Source organism: Eurosta solidaginis, chromosome 2, assembly GCF_040869045.1.
Source record: "Eurosta solidaginis isolate ZX-2024a chromosome 2, ASM4086904v1, whole genome shotgun sequence".
Classification (NCBI taxonomy): Eukaryota; Metazoa; Arthropoda; class Insecta; order Diptera; family Tephritidae; genus Eurosta; species Eurosta solidaginis.
In genome coordinates this window covers 83,404,098-83,418,285 of record NC_090320.1, presented here as the reverse complement: position 1 = coordinate 83,418,285, position 14,188 = coordinate 83,404,098, and the positions used below count along the sequence as shown (strand labels likewise).

Here is a 14,188-nt window from a genome sequence, read left to right as displayed (position 1 = left end):
CCACACGGACCCAGAAAAGGTTGCCGCTATTCAGGAACTGAAGCCACCGACAAGCGCGAAAGAAGTACGCCAATACCTAGGAATAGCCTCGTGGTACCTCCGTTTCGTGCCCGATTTCGCCACTATAAGCCAGCCGCTCACCGCCCTGTTAAAGAAAGGCAAGCATTGGAGATGGGGAACCGAGCAGCAAGAAGCCTTCGACATCATCAAACGGAAACTCACTGAAGCACCCATACTTCCATGCCCGGATTTCACGAAAACGTTCACCCTGCAGACGGACGCGAGTAACTACGGCCTGGGGCAGTGCTGACACAGGAGTTAGAAGAGGGCGAGCGAGTGATCGCTTACGCCAGCCGGAAGCTCAACCAGGCAGAGGCCAACTATTCACCCACCGAAAAGGAGTGTCTGGCCATCGTTTGGGGAATCCGTAAGATGAGGCCATACTTGGAAGGCTACAAATTTAAAGTAATAACCGACCACATGTCACTAAGGTGGCTAAATTCCATTGAGAGCCCTTCTGGCCGCATAGCGCGATGGGCCTTAGAACTACAGCAGCACACCTTCGACATTGAGTATCGTAAGGAAAAGCTCAACCTGCTGGCGGACGCTCTATCTCGACAGCCGCTGGAAGCATTACGATTTACCACGACGACGGAACCACAATGCAAGTGGTCGCAATACGCCGACTATACGATACAGGATGGACACTTATACCGCCATATTCCCTGCCGGTTACACGACGAAGAGGCGGTACCATGGAAATTGTGTGTGCCCACACCACTCAGACAGCGAGTGTTACAGGAAAATCATGACATACCAAGCGCGGGACACATGGGTATCCGCCGGACAGTGGCACGAGTCGCCAACCGATATTATTGGCCCGGTATGTTCCGTGACATCAGCCGGTATGTACGTCAATGCGAATCCTGCCAGAAATACAAGGAAACACAACAAAAGCCAGCCGGAAAGATGCTCTCACAGGTAGCCAAGGAACCATTTGCCACGGTCTGCGTCGACTTCGTTGGACCCCTACCACGGTCTACACACGGAAACACCATGTTACTGGTATTTTTCGACCGATTCAGCAAGTGGGTGGAATTGATCCCCATGAGGCGTGCTACCGCAGACGGCCTTCGCCGAGCTTTCAGGGAACGGATACTCGCAAGGTTTGGCGTCCCCAAGTACTCATATCCGACAACGGCGCACAGTTCTGTAGCACGCTCTGGCAGCGCTACCTTAAGGAAGTTGGCATACGACAACAATACACCGCACCCTATACTCCCCAAGAAAACCCAACAGAACGAGCAAACAGGACCATCAAACGGATCATAGCGCAGCTCACCAACTCAAAACATAAGCGATGGGACGACCTCCTCCCGGAAATTGGGCTAGCGATAAATAGTAGTGTCAACGCTTCTACAGGCTACAGCCCAACTTTCCTCGTGCAAGGACGAGAGCCACGACTGCCAGGAGCCCTATTCGATGAAGTCAACGTTGGGACGGGTGCAGCTCTCGCTACGGCCGAGGAGAAGTCCAACAGAATGCAGGAGGCCTTCAGAATAGTGAGGCAGAATATGGAGCGGGCAGCAGTAGATCAAGCACGTCATTACAACCTACGGCGGAGAAAATGGACCCCCGTAGTCGGCGAGTTGGTCCTTGCCAAGGAGCACCACTTGTCAAAGGCTGCGGAGGGATTTGCAGCGAAATTGGCACCCAAGTATGATGGCCCTTACCAAATCCTGGGGTATGTCTCCCCAGTAATTGTCAAACTAAGGAAAATCGATAGCGGGAAGGAGAAGACGGCAAGCATTGCCGAACTAAAGGCTTACCATTCATCGGAGACCGGAGAGACCACGAAACCAGGAAATAATAAACACAATCGAAATTAAAATAAATTCAGGGGAAAACAAACATATATTAATTAATGTCAAGGATGGGAGGATAAGCAAGCACCGGTCATTCTATCGCAAACCACCGAGGTGACAACACGTGCTTTTGCTACGAATTTCTTGACAAACCAACAATCTACAATGGAGGGCTATAACGCCAAATTATCCAACAGCGCCAAGCGTATGCGCCAGCGCTACGAGGAGGAGGAAGCAAAACGCCCTAGGGTCGTGCTGCTGGAAGGAGCTACTGGCGCCGACGTCAGCAACGCGCGTGGACCTACACACGCAAACTCGTACGCTGACGTCGCACGCAACATCACACCACTGAAAACTACGGGCGGCGACGTCAACAACATGCGTGCAACTACTCGCGCAAATACGTACGTTGACGTCGCACGCACCATTACACCACCAAATGCTGTGAACACCGACGCCAACGGCACGCGTACTACGGAACAAGACCGAGCAGCGATCGCTGCCTACGCCAGCGCCGCCGGTATGCAGGCACACGCAGACGCCCCGAACGCCACCGCCGACGATATGCGCCCCGCAGCACGCGCAACCGCTCAGGACGCCGACAGTGATCCCAAGGCAGCCGTATACGCCGTTCGTATAGCTGCGGCAAACGCAGCCACCATCGTAGCGAACACCCGACGCGCTTCCGTCTCGTACGCGCAGACAGCACGCATAGTCACGGCGAACACAGCTATCGCAGGACCCATAGCCAGACGCGCAATTGCTTCGTTTGCGAACGCCACACTCGCAGCAGTACGGGAGGTTGCCTCGGTCGAGGCCGACATGCCAACAACCGGACCACCGACAACAACCAACATCCTGGGAAGGGTACGGGTAGACCAGGCCGCAACAATTGGCAAGGGCAATGCCAACCGGCCACATAGCCCAATAAAACAGGCCGACACGATCGAGCTATCATCGGACGATGAGCAATTAGCGCAGGAGAAGGAAGGGCCGGAGATAAGTTTCCCACCGGGACCAGGAGGTATCGCACTCTACGCGACCGATCTCCGTTCCCTCGAAGGAAGCCGCTGGCTCACCGACACGGTCACCGACGCATGGGCGAAGGAACTGGAGATCATGTACGGGCAACAGAGTACAACATTAAGCCCATTCGTAATTTGGCAACTCACCCAGAAGGATAACGAGGATGAAAACCATCGGCGCATACACCGATGGCTGAGGAATACGGACCTGTTTGGTTAGCGCATCATACTGGCACCCCACAATGTATCGAGCCATTGGTACTTACTGGCGCTAGCGAATCAGGAAATGACCCACCACGTGGCTGATGTGGAGTGCTGGCAAGAGCGCTACATATTGATAGCCGATTCCAGGGTCAGGGGCAAGGTCACATACGCGACTGAGGCGTGGCTGAAGTTCCTGCGGTGGGAGTACCAGCAGAGATACGGGAGTTCGGCCCAGGAGTTAGAGTTAGCCGTGCCGCAGCAGAGCAATGACAACGACTGTGGCATATACGTGCTGGAAAGCATCGACAGAGTCCTACGCTATACAGGACGGCGAGAAGGGCGACCTGGGCTCATACAGCAGCCGTTTACGGAGGAGATGGCAGCCCGGAAACGCGCAGAAATCTTAGCCACGATCTGCCGCAGCCATGCACCGAACAGAAAACGACCACATACCACCACCACCGTCGACCAGCCATATCCTGTAGCACAAGCACACGCCAAAACAGTGCGCGCCCAGCCCAGCCATAAGCCGCCGCAGGCAGAACCTGGTTCAAACCCAGCGGAGGGACCGGAATACGGCCGAACAATAATACTCGCCGAGGACGCAGAGGGCCCAGCGCTAGAACAATTCCCGGAGGTGGCAAACAAAGTACGAGAGTTGTTCACCGACATCGCCGAAGGGAGGTGCAACCCCCGGGTGAAATTCCGAACCGATAGGTACAAAATCACGATGAACAGAAGGAAGGTAACGATCCAAGTAGCAGACACGAGGGTTTAAATCGCCGAAGTGGGGGGGGGGGGGGGGGGGGGGGAGTGTGAGGACCAAATATAATCCATTAATTTGGCCCATACAAAACCACCAACCCATAACACAGGAGCAGTACTACAGACAACACGAGACACAAACAAGTCTCTGAAACATCATAAAAACACGATTAGCAACATTGCCAGCACAACACGGGACACAAACAAGTCTCAGAAACATCACTAGCGCAACAAGTTGCCGCAACACGCCACAGCAACACCGTACCCATGGCAACGCAACGAACTATGCTAGCAACATCAAGAGCATTGGCTATAAAAAGGGCAACACGAGAAGACAGGAGTCAGTCAGCACGCGGTTGTGGTTGCGACCGGAGCTACTATTGGAGCGCTCTGGAAGGCATATCGGTTTTGACCATTGCAAGCCAGTGCGTTTCATAGGAGAAAGTCGTGGACTGAAGATTGTGGGTAAGCAGGTTTTGACCGCTCTACAACGCTTTAGATCACGCTTGCTCCCTCGCAAGCAAACGCCCTCCACAGCATCGTGATCCCGCGCTCAGCCAAACGTCGTCCGCGGCAGAAGTACGTCGGCAACCGCAGTAGGAGTGAGTCGAGGTGAAACGCAACAACTTGACTGTACCGAGGCTAACGGATCTCACCTAACGGGGCGCAAAGTTGCGACTGTCACCTGAGCAGCAATTGAAGGGCATCTGAAAGGCGTATCGGTTTTGACCATCGCAAGACAGTTCCCGTCATAGGAGAGAGCCGTGGGTTGAGGATTGTGGGTAAGCTGGTTTTGACCGCTCTACAACGCCTTAAACTACGCTTGCTCCCCGCTAAGCGAAGGCCCACAACGTCACGAGCCCGCGCGCCATCGCCATAAGCCTCGGCGGCAGAGTCACCCATACACACGACGCCAGCAGAGCTACGCATACACACGACGTTGGCCACAGCAGAGTCACGCTTACATACGACGTTGGCCGCAGCAGAGCTACGCAAATATACGACGTTGGCCACATCAGAGTCACGCATACACACGACGTTGGCAGCAGAGCCACCCATAAATACGACGCTGGCAGAGCCACGAATACGCACGACGTTGGCAGCAGCAGAACTACGCGTACATACGACGTTGGCCGCAGCAGAGATACGCAGGCATACGACGCTGGCCGCAGCAGGCTTAGCACTGCCACTAACCATAATAGGAACACGCCGGCGCAAGGCGTCACCGAGACACATTCACACATACCTAGACGGCGACCAGTACGGCGCCCTAACAGAACGTTCCTAACGGGACACGAGGGACCGCTAGCCCATCACGAATTATAAAGCAAGCAATGAAATTAAGTGAATTATAGATACACATTTTATACATTTTATATTATAGTTTAGGGAATTTACCAATAAAGTGAATTTATATGAAAACGATTTGCAAGGCGCCCCGAAATACAAATTCATTGTAAACGAACCTTGGGCACGGCGAGTATACCCCAGCAGTTACTGAAGAAGCACCGGGGCAAGGAAAAGCTCCGTTACAGTGTTTTCGACATTCCTTCTCGCTCGATGTTATTTACATTTTTAAGTTACTTCATTAGGTATGTTTTCGTTATCGCTAACCAAAACATATGCAACAACAACAACACGGGTAACTGGCCTATCGGTTACCCGTACCGGTTACCTTCTGTCAATTCGCTTTTTATATGAATGAAACAAATACAAATAATTTCCTTAATTTTCTAGTAAACCTTACATATGTGCATATTTATATGTACAAACTACATATGTAAAGACATAAACTCATTCGTAGTCGTGCCCTTTCTGAAACCATTTTGAGTTTCGAAGCTCACACTGATGGTGCTCAATTTTTCCTGCGCGGGTGGTGTTGTTAGTATCAGTTTGCATAGATATGGGTGTTGTAGATATAATACCGGAATATATGCAGCCCCATTTCGTGCTATCAAAGTCGATTTGCAGGTGATTTTGAGCCTTTGAACTTGACCCTCTCCCATAATATGCGTGGTAGGGCCTTATATGTGTTACTAAAAAGGCCGAGGGACAGTTGTCGCAGTTTTCTTGTAGTTTGGCAAATGTACGTTCTTCTTACAGCCACAGCTGGAATATTGCTATGCCCACATCGTCAAATCGAATTACCTAGAATGAAAAAGAAACGAATATCAGTAAGGATAGATAACAAGTTTTTAATATAACCGGAAGTGCGTAATAAATACAAGATACTCAAGGGGATTTCAGATAACCAGAATCAGGACCTGTAAAGTAAATTCAAGGGAACCTCCACCATGCCAAGGCATCTTCCGGTAGCGGGGGTACCCGAAGATTATAACAAGGGATAATTGATAGATGTTGGGGTAATAGATAGTAAATTAGGCGTGCTACAAAAGCAAAAACGAATAAATGCAGAAGACTGTTTAATCCATTATGCGAAGTTCTTTGAATGGATGTGCGAATTGAAACGGGCAAAGTACTGCTAAAACTGCTTTCCCCGAGTAACCCGGGAACGAATTGATATGACTACGTCTATTCTTCTTTAGCAGCAGTGCCGAGCACCAATTCCCTTTTGGACAGGAAAGTAAACGTTTGGTTGTCTGCAAGTTTATCATATGCCAGTACAGAACATACTCGTTTGCTGGATCTGAGCAGTACATCTAATTTTCCCAGATTTTCTGGGCTCAGCGAGGGTATCCTCCTGAATGGTGCATGTGTACCCTGCTGCCTTGCCTGGCCGCTCACCCAGCAACACCAGGCACGACGGAACTTGCCTTGCGACACCCAAAGTGCACTCACGATTCTCATGGCTCCAGCGGGTTTTGGGGGGTTAGAGTATACCCGTGGTAGCTATGCCTGTCGTAAAAGGCGACTAAAATACCAAATTGATTCAAGGGGTTTTGTAGCGCAATCCTTTCAATGGGTTGCCAGCGCAATATATAGCCTCTCCAACCCAATTGTCAACGTCACCTACCCGTGGCGAATCCTGTTTCTTAACAGCCGAGGCTCTGGCGACCTCATGTTCCTTATGGATCTACATTTGAAGGCGCTTAGTTAGCTGACATCGCTTACTTAACCGGTAGATTCTAAAGTAAAAACCAAAACACAAAATATAGGTTAGGTTGAAGTGGCCGGTTCATGAGGATCTCACATAGACTGAATGAGTCCGTAGTGTTACCAGAAGTTTGTTTTAACGGCCAAGCTGAAAACCCTATCAAGAACCAGGACCTATGTTATAAAAAACTCCGTCCTCTTGACAAATACTAGAAGCTTCCTAGGAATTAAGCCACTTGCTGCTTCTAGATCTGACAGCTTTATCACTCCTAATAGCTGGATCCTTAGCCTGGCAAGCGCAGGGCACGATATTTCTCAGGGGGCCCGGTATTTCTCGGGGGGCCCGCGATTTAGAGGTACTAAGACATTTTTTTTAATTCAGGAGAGTCTTTAGTTGTTCCATGTGGAAATTTTAAGCCGAATTTCAAAAGCACGAATATTGATAATGATTTTTTACCTGGTCCCTCGAACAGTGAGGAGACAATAACAACATCAAACAAAAATATATGTTTACATGAATCCGAAATCGTAAAGTTTTCGTGGTAACACTGATGAAGGTTCATCTTCAAAAAGCCTTCCAACAATACCACCAACTCTGTATCAAAGTCTAGATTATTTAAACGACTTCGATATCGGTACCGTGAATAATGAGTTTTTGCGATCTGAAGAAGTCAACGAAATAATTCGTCGAGGTCATCAAAAGTGCCCTGTTATTTTTCCACGTGATTGTCATGACGAGGCATTTCCTTCCTCGTTGTTAAACAGAATCTTGCCAAATGGAGAGAAATTGGAGCGTCACTGGTTGGTGTGGAGTGCCAGTAGGAATGCTTTTTATTGCCTACCATGTCGTCTGTTAAGCACCAATACTTTAAATCGACCTAAAATTTGTTGTCCTGGCGAATATTCAAAATTCCAGGTATGGAAGAAGCTATACGATAAACTGCCATCACACGAAAATACTGAAGATCACATTAAATGTTATATTCAATGGCGATCTTTACAAAACCTAATTCGAAAGGAGGCTACAATTGATACACTTATCAATGAACAGTGGAAAGAAATTTTATATAGAATTTTGGACACTATTTTTTTTCAAAAAGCGAAAGGATTGACATTTTTTGGGCATCTAAGATCTCATAAGCTATCATGATCCGATACTTAGAGATCATTTGGAGAAAGTTAGGATTTCACAATAGCAGCACAAACGTTTACAAGTTCACTATCTTTCCCCAGACATTCAGAACGAGTTTATAGAAATTTGTGCAAAGCATGTGAGGGAAACTATATTAGATCAAGGCAAGAAAGCTAAGTATTTTGCTATTATCGTTGATGCTATGCTTGATGCTAGTCACGTTGACTACGTTCATTTTGCGCTCACTCCATTTCAGCAACAAATTTACAATTCCAGAACAGATTTTGGCTTTCGTGAATTGTAACCAAAAAACTGCTCAGAAAATCGGTGATCTAATTTGCCATACATGATTGAAGATTGTCGTGCACAAGGGTACGATAACGGCGCCAATATGAAAGGAGCTTACAACGGAGCACTACGTCACATTCTCGATAAAAACTCGAATGCTGATTACTCGCCTTGTGCAACCCGCAGCTATGATAGCGTTTTCTTTTCTGGATAAAGTGTTACGCAAGCGTTGTTGTTCTATTCTAAAAAACAGGCAACGCCTTTACGTGGTATTTCGTTCTTTTGTGAAAATTCTTGCCTGCTCGCAACGCAAAAGCGTTACACTTTTACCCTGTATAAAATGGCGGTGTGGCAGTGCAACTTTGTGAAACTCTCAATTCGCTCTTAAGTTCCACATATACTCTGTTAATATGAGTGAATTTGGTGAGTTGAAATGTTCTTTGTATGCATGTTCTTTGTTGACCATTTTCTGGGGTAGGAGTAAATCTATTGTTGTTGTTGTTTTTGTAGCGATAAGGTTGCTCCCCGAAGGCTTTGAGGAGTATTATCGATGTGATGGTCCTTTGCCGGATACAGATCCGGTACGCTACGGTACCGCAGCACCATTAAGGTGCTAGCCCGACCATCTCGGGAACGATTTATGTGACCACATTAAACCTTCAGGCCATCCCCTCCCTCCCCATCCCAAGTTCCATGAGGAGCTTGGGGTCGCCAGAGCCTCGTCTGTTAGTGAAACAGGATTCGCCGCGGATAGATGAGGTTGACAATTAGGTTTTGGGAAGCTATATATTGCGCTGGCAACCTGCAGGGTTGCGCTACACAGCCCCTGGAATCTGATATTTTAGTCCCCTCTTACGCATACGACAGGCATACCTACCGTGGGTATATTCTGACCCCCTAACCCGATGGGGTAGAGTATTACCATTTACTTAGGCAACAATTTATTTCAGAAAAGAAAACGCTATCAATTTATGTGGTGTTGATGCTGCAGAATGTTGTACGGCTGCAATTATTTTCTTCGGCAGCACTCCACAACGATGTGACATCCTCAAAAAAAAATGTACCTAGCTCTCTTCATAGTCTTTCAGCCAAAAGCCAAATTTGACTGCGCAAGTATACGGCGATGTTACCGGCATTCTCAAGTACATCAACAAGTTCGAATGTATCTTGCTGTCCTCAATTTGGTTCAAAACCCTACCATTAATCAAAGAAGCATAGTCCTCCAAGCGGGAGACGCCACCACAGATGTTGAGGTCCGACATCTAGATGCCTTATTAGCTGATTTGAAGTTGATCAGGAACCAATGGGAAACAATTTTAAACGAATGCAAAACAGTTGCTATTCAATTGAACATCTCGCCAAAGTTTCCGGACATTCGAAAGAGAAAACCCAAAAGGCGTTCTGAAGATAATTTAAATGAGATGATTACGGATGATTCAGTCTGATTTCAAAAACAATACATTCTTGGTGATCGTTGATTCGGTAATCACTGGCATTACTGAACGATTTGCAGCTATGAGAAATTTGAACGAAAAGTTTTCCTTTTTGTGGCAATTTAAGACATGGATGAAACTACGGTTCGGGCAAGCGCAGCAAAATTTGTCGAAAAATACAAGTAGGATATTTCTCAAAGCTTAGAATGTGAAATAGTTCACTTGAAACACATTTACGAAGCAAATTTTGATAAAGGTCTGTCACCATTGGAATTGCTAAATGCCGTCTATTTTCAAAATATGTATACAATTTTCCCCCAACTTTTGTATTGGTTTACGTACCTTTTGCACTTTACCTGTCACTGTATCTAGTGCAGAACATTCCTTCAGCGTCCTTTCATAGATCGTGTTCATCTAAAGAGCGAGTTTTAGGACTTGCCACGCTTTGTGTTGCATCCGTTTTGGCAAGACAGTTAAATTTTGATATTATTATAAAAAATTTTGCAGCGAAAAAAGCAAGTAAAGCCACTCTTTGATATCCGAACATTCTATATTGAATAATTAAAATTTATAATCATCATTAAATTTATCAGAAATGTATGAAAATGTTACCAAATAACTAGAAAAGATTATTTGAAATAATATGTGGCTGTTAAAAGAGAATTTTATTTCTACGTTAGAATAAAATAAAACAAATAGTAAATATTCTGTATTAATTTTATTGTCAGCTCTTAGCCAAAAATCATTTAGTTGATGTGGCAAAAAATGTTTTTGATGTAATCCATCAATAATGATTTATGAATGAAACGTCATTAATTCACGTTAATCAAATGTATTAGTGGATTTTTTATAGGGGCCCGTAAATTTTTTTAGTCCCGGGCCCGGATTTTCTCTCTACGGCCCTGGTTCGAAGACGCCAGAGGGGATTGAAGCCAGAGTCTCCGGACCCAGAGCCAAAATATCAGTACCTCTAAAAGCACATACGAGCAGCTTTCAAGCGGAAGTATTCGCCATATGTTGGTGCGCTAAGCTGAACCTTCAGCGCTGATACTCCAATGAAACAATTGCCATACTCAGTTAGACAGTCAGGCTCCACTAAAGGCAATTGTGGCGTTCGAAATAAAGTCAGCACTGGTCCTTGGGTGCACAACGTAATACTGTTGCACTGGGTCCCAGGCCACAGGGGAGTACAGGGTAATGAGCAGGCGGACTCTTAATGTTTAGTTTGTTGCGTCCCTCCCACAAATTATCATCCTCCCAGCAGATCCATGCAGCGGGTCTGCGCCATACTCTCCTCCTCCGGGAAGGTATCGAACCCAATCCGTGTCCTTCTCCTGACCCCGGTCATAAGAAATGGTTTTGCTGCGTTTGCCGGAAAAGAATCTTTTTAGGACGGTCATACTCTTGTCAGTGTGTCACGTGCAAGGGATGGTTGCATCGCACAGGTTGCTCTGGGCTTGATCCCAAAACCCGACGACCTCGTAACTTTTACAAATCTTTTGTGGCTTCTTGTTGTTCACGCCCTCATTACATTATGTGAAAATACGGCACCTGAGAACACAACCGTATGAAGCTGAAAAACACAAGCAGGTCCTGAGTGAACTCCACAAACAGGCGTCGGACCTCTATGCCAGGAATTGCCCGGTGAATCCCGTACTCAAAGAAAAAAACTAGCAGAGTAGGAAAGCACTCTCCCTAAGGAAACGGGAGTCACTCTAGCCCAACTTCGATCTGGATACTCTTACCTATCCAGAATCAACCCCGACATACAAAACATATGTCCTGCTTATAATGTGTCCCCACATGACACCAACCATCTCTTTAGCTGTATTGTGGAATCAACGTCTCTAACACTCCTCTCATTATGGTCCACCCCTGTTGAAACTTTCTGTTTCCTTGGACTCCCGTTAGAGGACACTGATGACAATTAGTGATCTGTCGCACCTATTGGATGGGGCGAAGCACTGCTACAACAAGAGCAGGCGGACAACCCGGAAAGAGAGGCAGGAACTGCGTGACCCATCGATCCCGAGCCGTTCCTGCCAGTTGGCTCACAGGGGCATTTATTAGGAGATGGGGGGGGGGGGGGGGGGGGGGGGGGGAGAGAAGAGCACTGGAGCAATACGCCAGGTTTGAGACAATCTAAGTTACTGTTAGGAAGTTATAGCACAAGTCGCTACAGGGCAATAATAGACCTATCGAAAGATAACCGAAGAACCCCAAGAGCTATTCTTACAGGGCATTATAGACTGAGCAGCCGTATGCAGAAAGTGGGCATACTATCGAATAACACATGCCGATTTTGTGATCGATCAGCAGACGGTGGACCATATCCTCCAAGAATACGAAGCAATCTCAAAACGTAGGGCTAAGTTTATGGACTCACCATGGCCAGTGCATTCCCACATTTAATCCCTCAAGCCAAGAACTCTGCTAGGGTTCATCAAAGAAGTCGGCTACGATTAGGTGCTGTGAAGGAGATGTGCAAGTCACTGTGCAATCCTCAATAAATTATCTATCTACGTTCCGGTAACAAGCACCATTCAGGTACTAACCCGACCATCTCCGGACCTATTGATATGACTACACTGAACCTTCTAGGGATTGAATATTAATAATGACCGCAATGCGAAAGTCTGCTAAAATTTACCATTCTCCATGGAATGCTACATATATAACTTCCCACGTTTTGAATCAGTAATGAAAGCAAAATTTACTAAAATTTTAACTGGTTGTGGGTAAGGTGTTGATGTCCTCTCTTAACGCAATGTAATGGCAACGGCGACGCAGGGAAAATAATAAAAATCCTATAAATCTACTGATCATAATTAATTAATCCCTCCCTTTCTATGCAGTTGTATGCATACATACATATGGGTTTTGTTCTCCAAACGCTATTTAAAGAAATCAATTGGTATTTACATGAACTTCGAACTCTTTGGTATTTGCCTTCTTCAGTTGATTATCAACAAAAGCATGACAAATTATCACTAACAAATTCATACATGTTGTTTATATATTTAATATGGTAGGCAATTTACTTACCCTTTCTGGTGCGATGATCCTGGACAATCGGGCCTGACTAGACGAGATTTATTTTGCTTTAACATATCGTGCTTAACGCGAACCATATCATGTTAGGGCACAATTTCGATTATGCAACCAATCAAAGAAATGTCGTGCTTGTAATACTGCTATGATAGCAGCAGCAGCTCCCGGTGGCGGTACATAAACAACAGTTGCATGCGGATCAGTTGAATTTTTTGCTTCGGCTACCTATTCAATTTTAATTCACATTACATTATCTACTATTGCAATTTTTAATCAATACAAATCAATATAAATTACCGAAGCAAATACTGGCAAACCAACCTTTTTTGGGAAAATACATCCAACCAATTTTGTACCGTATTCCAAAGCATGTTGGAAAGTGCCTTGTTTACCGGTAAATCCTTGGCAAATGACACGTGAATCTGCATTTAATTGTAGGTTTCTTGTTGTTTTGGCATATCCTGAGCTGAAAAGCACCCCGGCAGAGATGATATATATTAGAATAATATAACATTTTTTTTATTATTTAAAAATACACATACGTATGAATGAAAATCAGAGAGTAAATAATGTTGCTTTGGTTGTAGCGATAAGGACACTCCCCGGGAGCGATTTAGTATGACCACCTGAAACCTTCTAGGTCATCCCGTCGATTCTATACAACTTTCAGATTCTAAAAACGGATCTCGACACGCGTCTTTTGATACCACCTTTGTTTAGGTTGTGCACTGTCTTGAAAACGTTACCTTTTTTGGTTTTGGAAATCGATCTTCCAATTCCAATTGGTGGCAAGAGGACTTGGCTGCCTCTAGTTAATGCGCCAGGTTAATTTAGAAGTGCCTAAACAGCTAACACACGTCACACCTAAAAGCCCGTAGCACAAGCACTTTTTTAGTTTAATTACCACAATTATAATTTTTCATCGTTTTAAAATGTTTTGTCGGAATAATTAATAAATTGTCGTATTAAGATGACGCTGTCATTTCGATGACAGAAAGAAACGTCGATGTGTTAGTGGAGAGCGAAAAAAGCTTTGAATGTGTGGGCGAAATAGTTACCTCCGGCTTGTAGGTTACATGTACAAACGTTTTTTTTTTTTTTGTGAAAATAACTGAAGAAATGTTCAAGTTAAAATACATTGACGAAATATTTTCTTGAGTTTTGTAAACATTTACCAATGGATTCAGAATCCAATTATTGAGATTATTTCGCCTCCAACGCTTATAAACGTTTCTGAAATAAGTTAAAAGGAATTATTTAATACGAAAAAAACGCTTAATGTCGTTGCACAAAGCAGGTCTATACTAAGCTAGTTATAATTTAATTATTGTATTTTTTCGTAAGTAAGTAAGTATTTTTTCGTCTTTGTGA

General features: G+C 45.6%; 1 long non-coding RNA gene across 1 annotated transcript; it reads right to left on the bottom strand.

The window, feature by feature from the left end:
• Window positions 1–5,579: 5,579 nt before the first annotated feature.
• On the bottom strand, window positions 5,580–13,733 carry LOC137242247 (uncharacterized). The gene is made up of 4 exons (XR_010950148.1): window positions 13,139–13,733; window positions 12,812–13,042; window positions 10,109–10,314; window positions 5,580–6,007 (listed from the first exon to the last, which is right to left on the bottom strand). It is a non-coding gene; the product is annotated as an uncharacterized lncRNA (long non-coding RNA).
• Window positions 13,734–14,188: the final 455 nt, after the last annotated feature.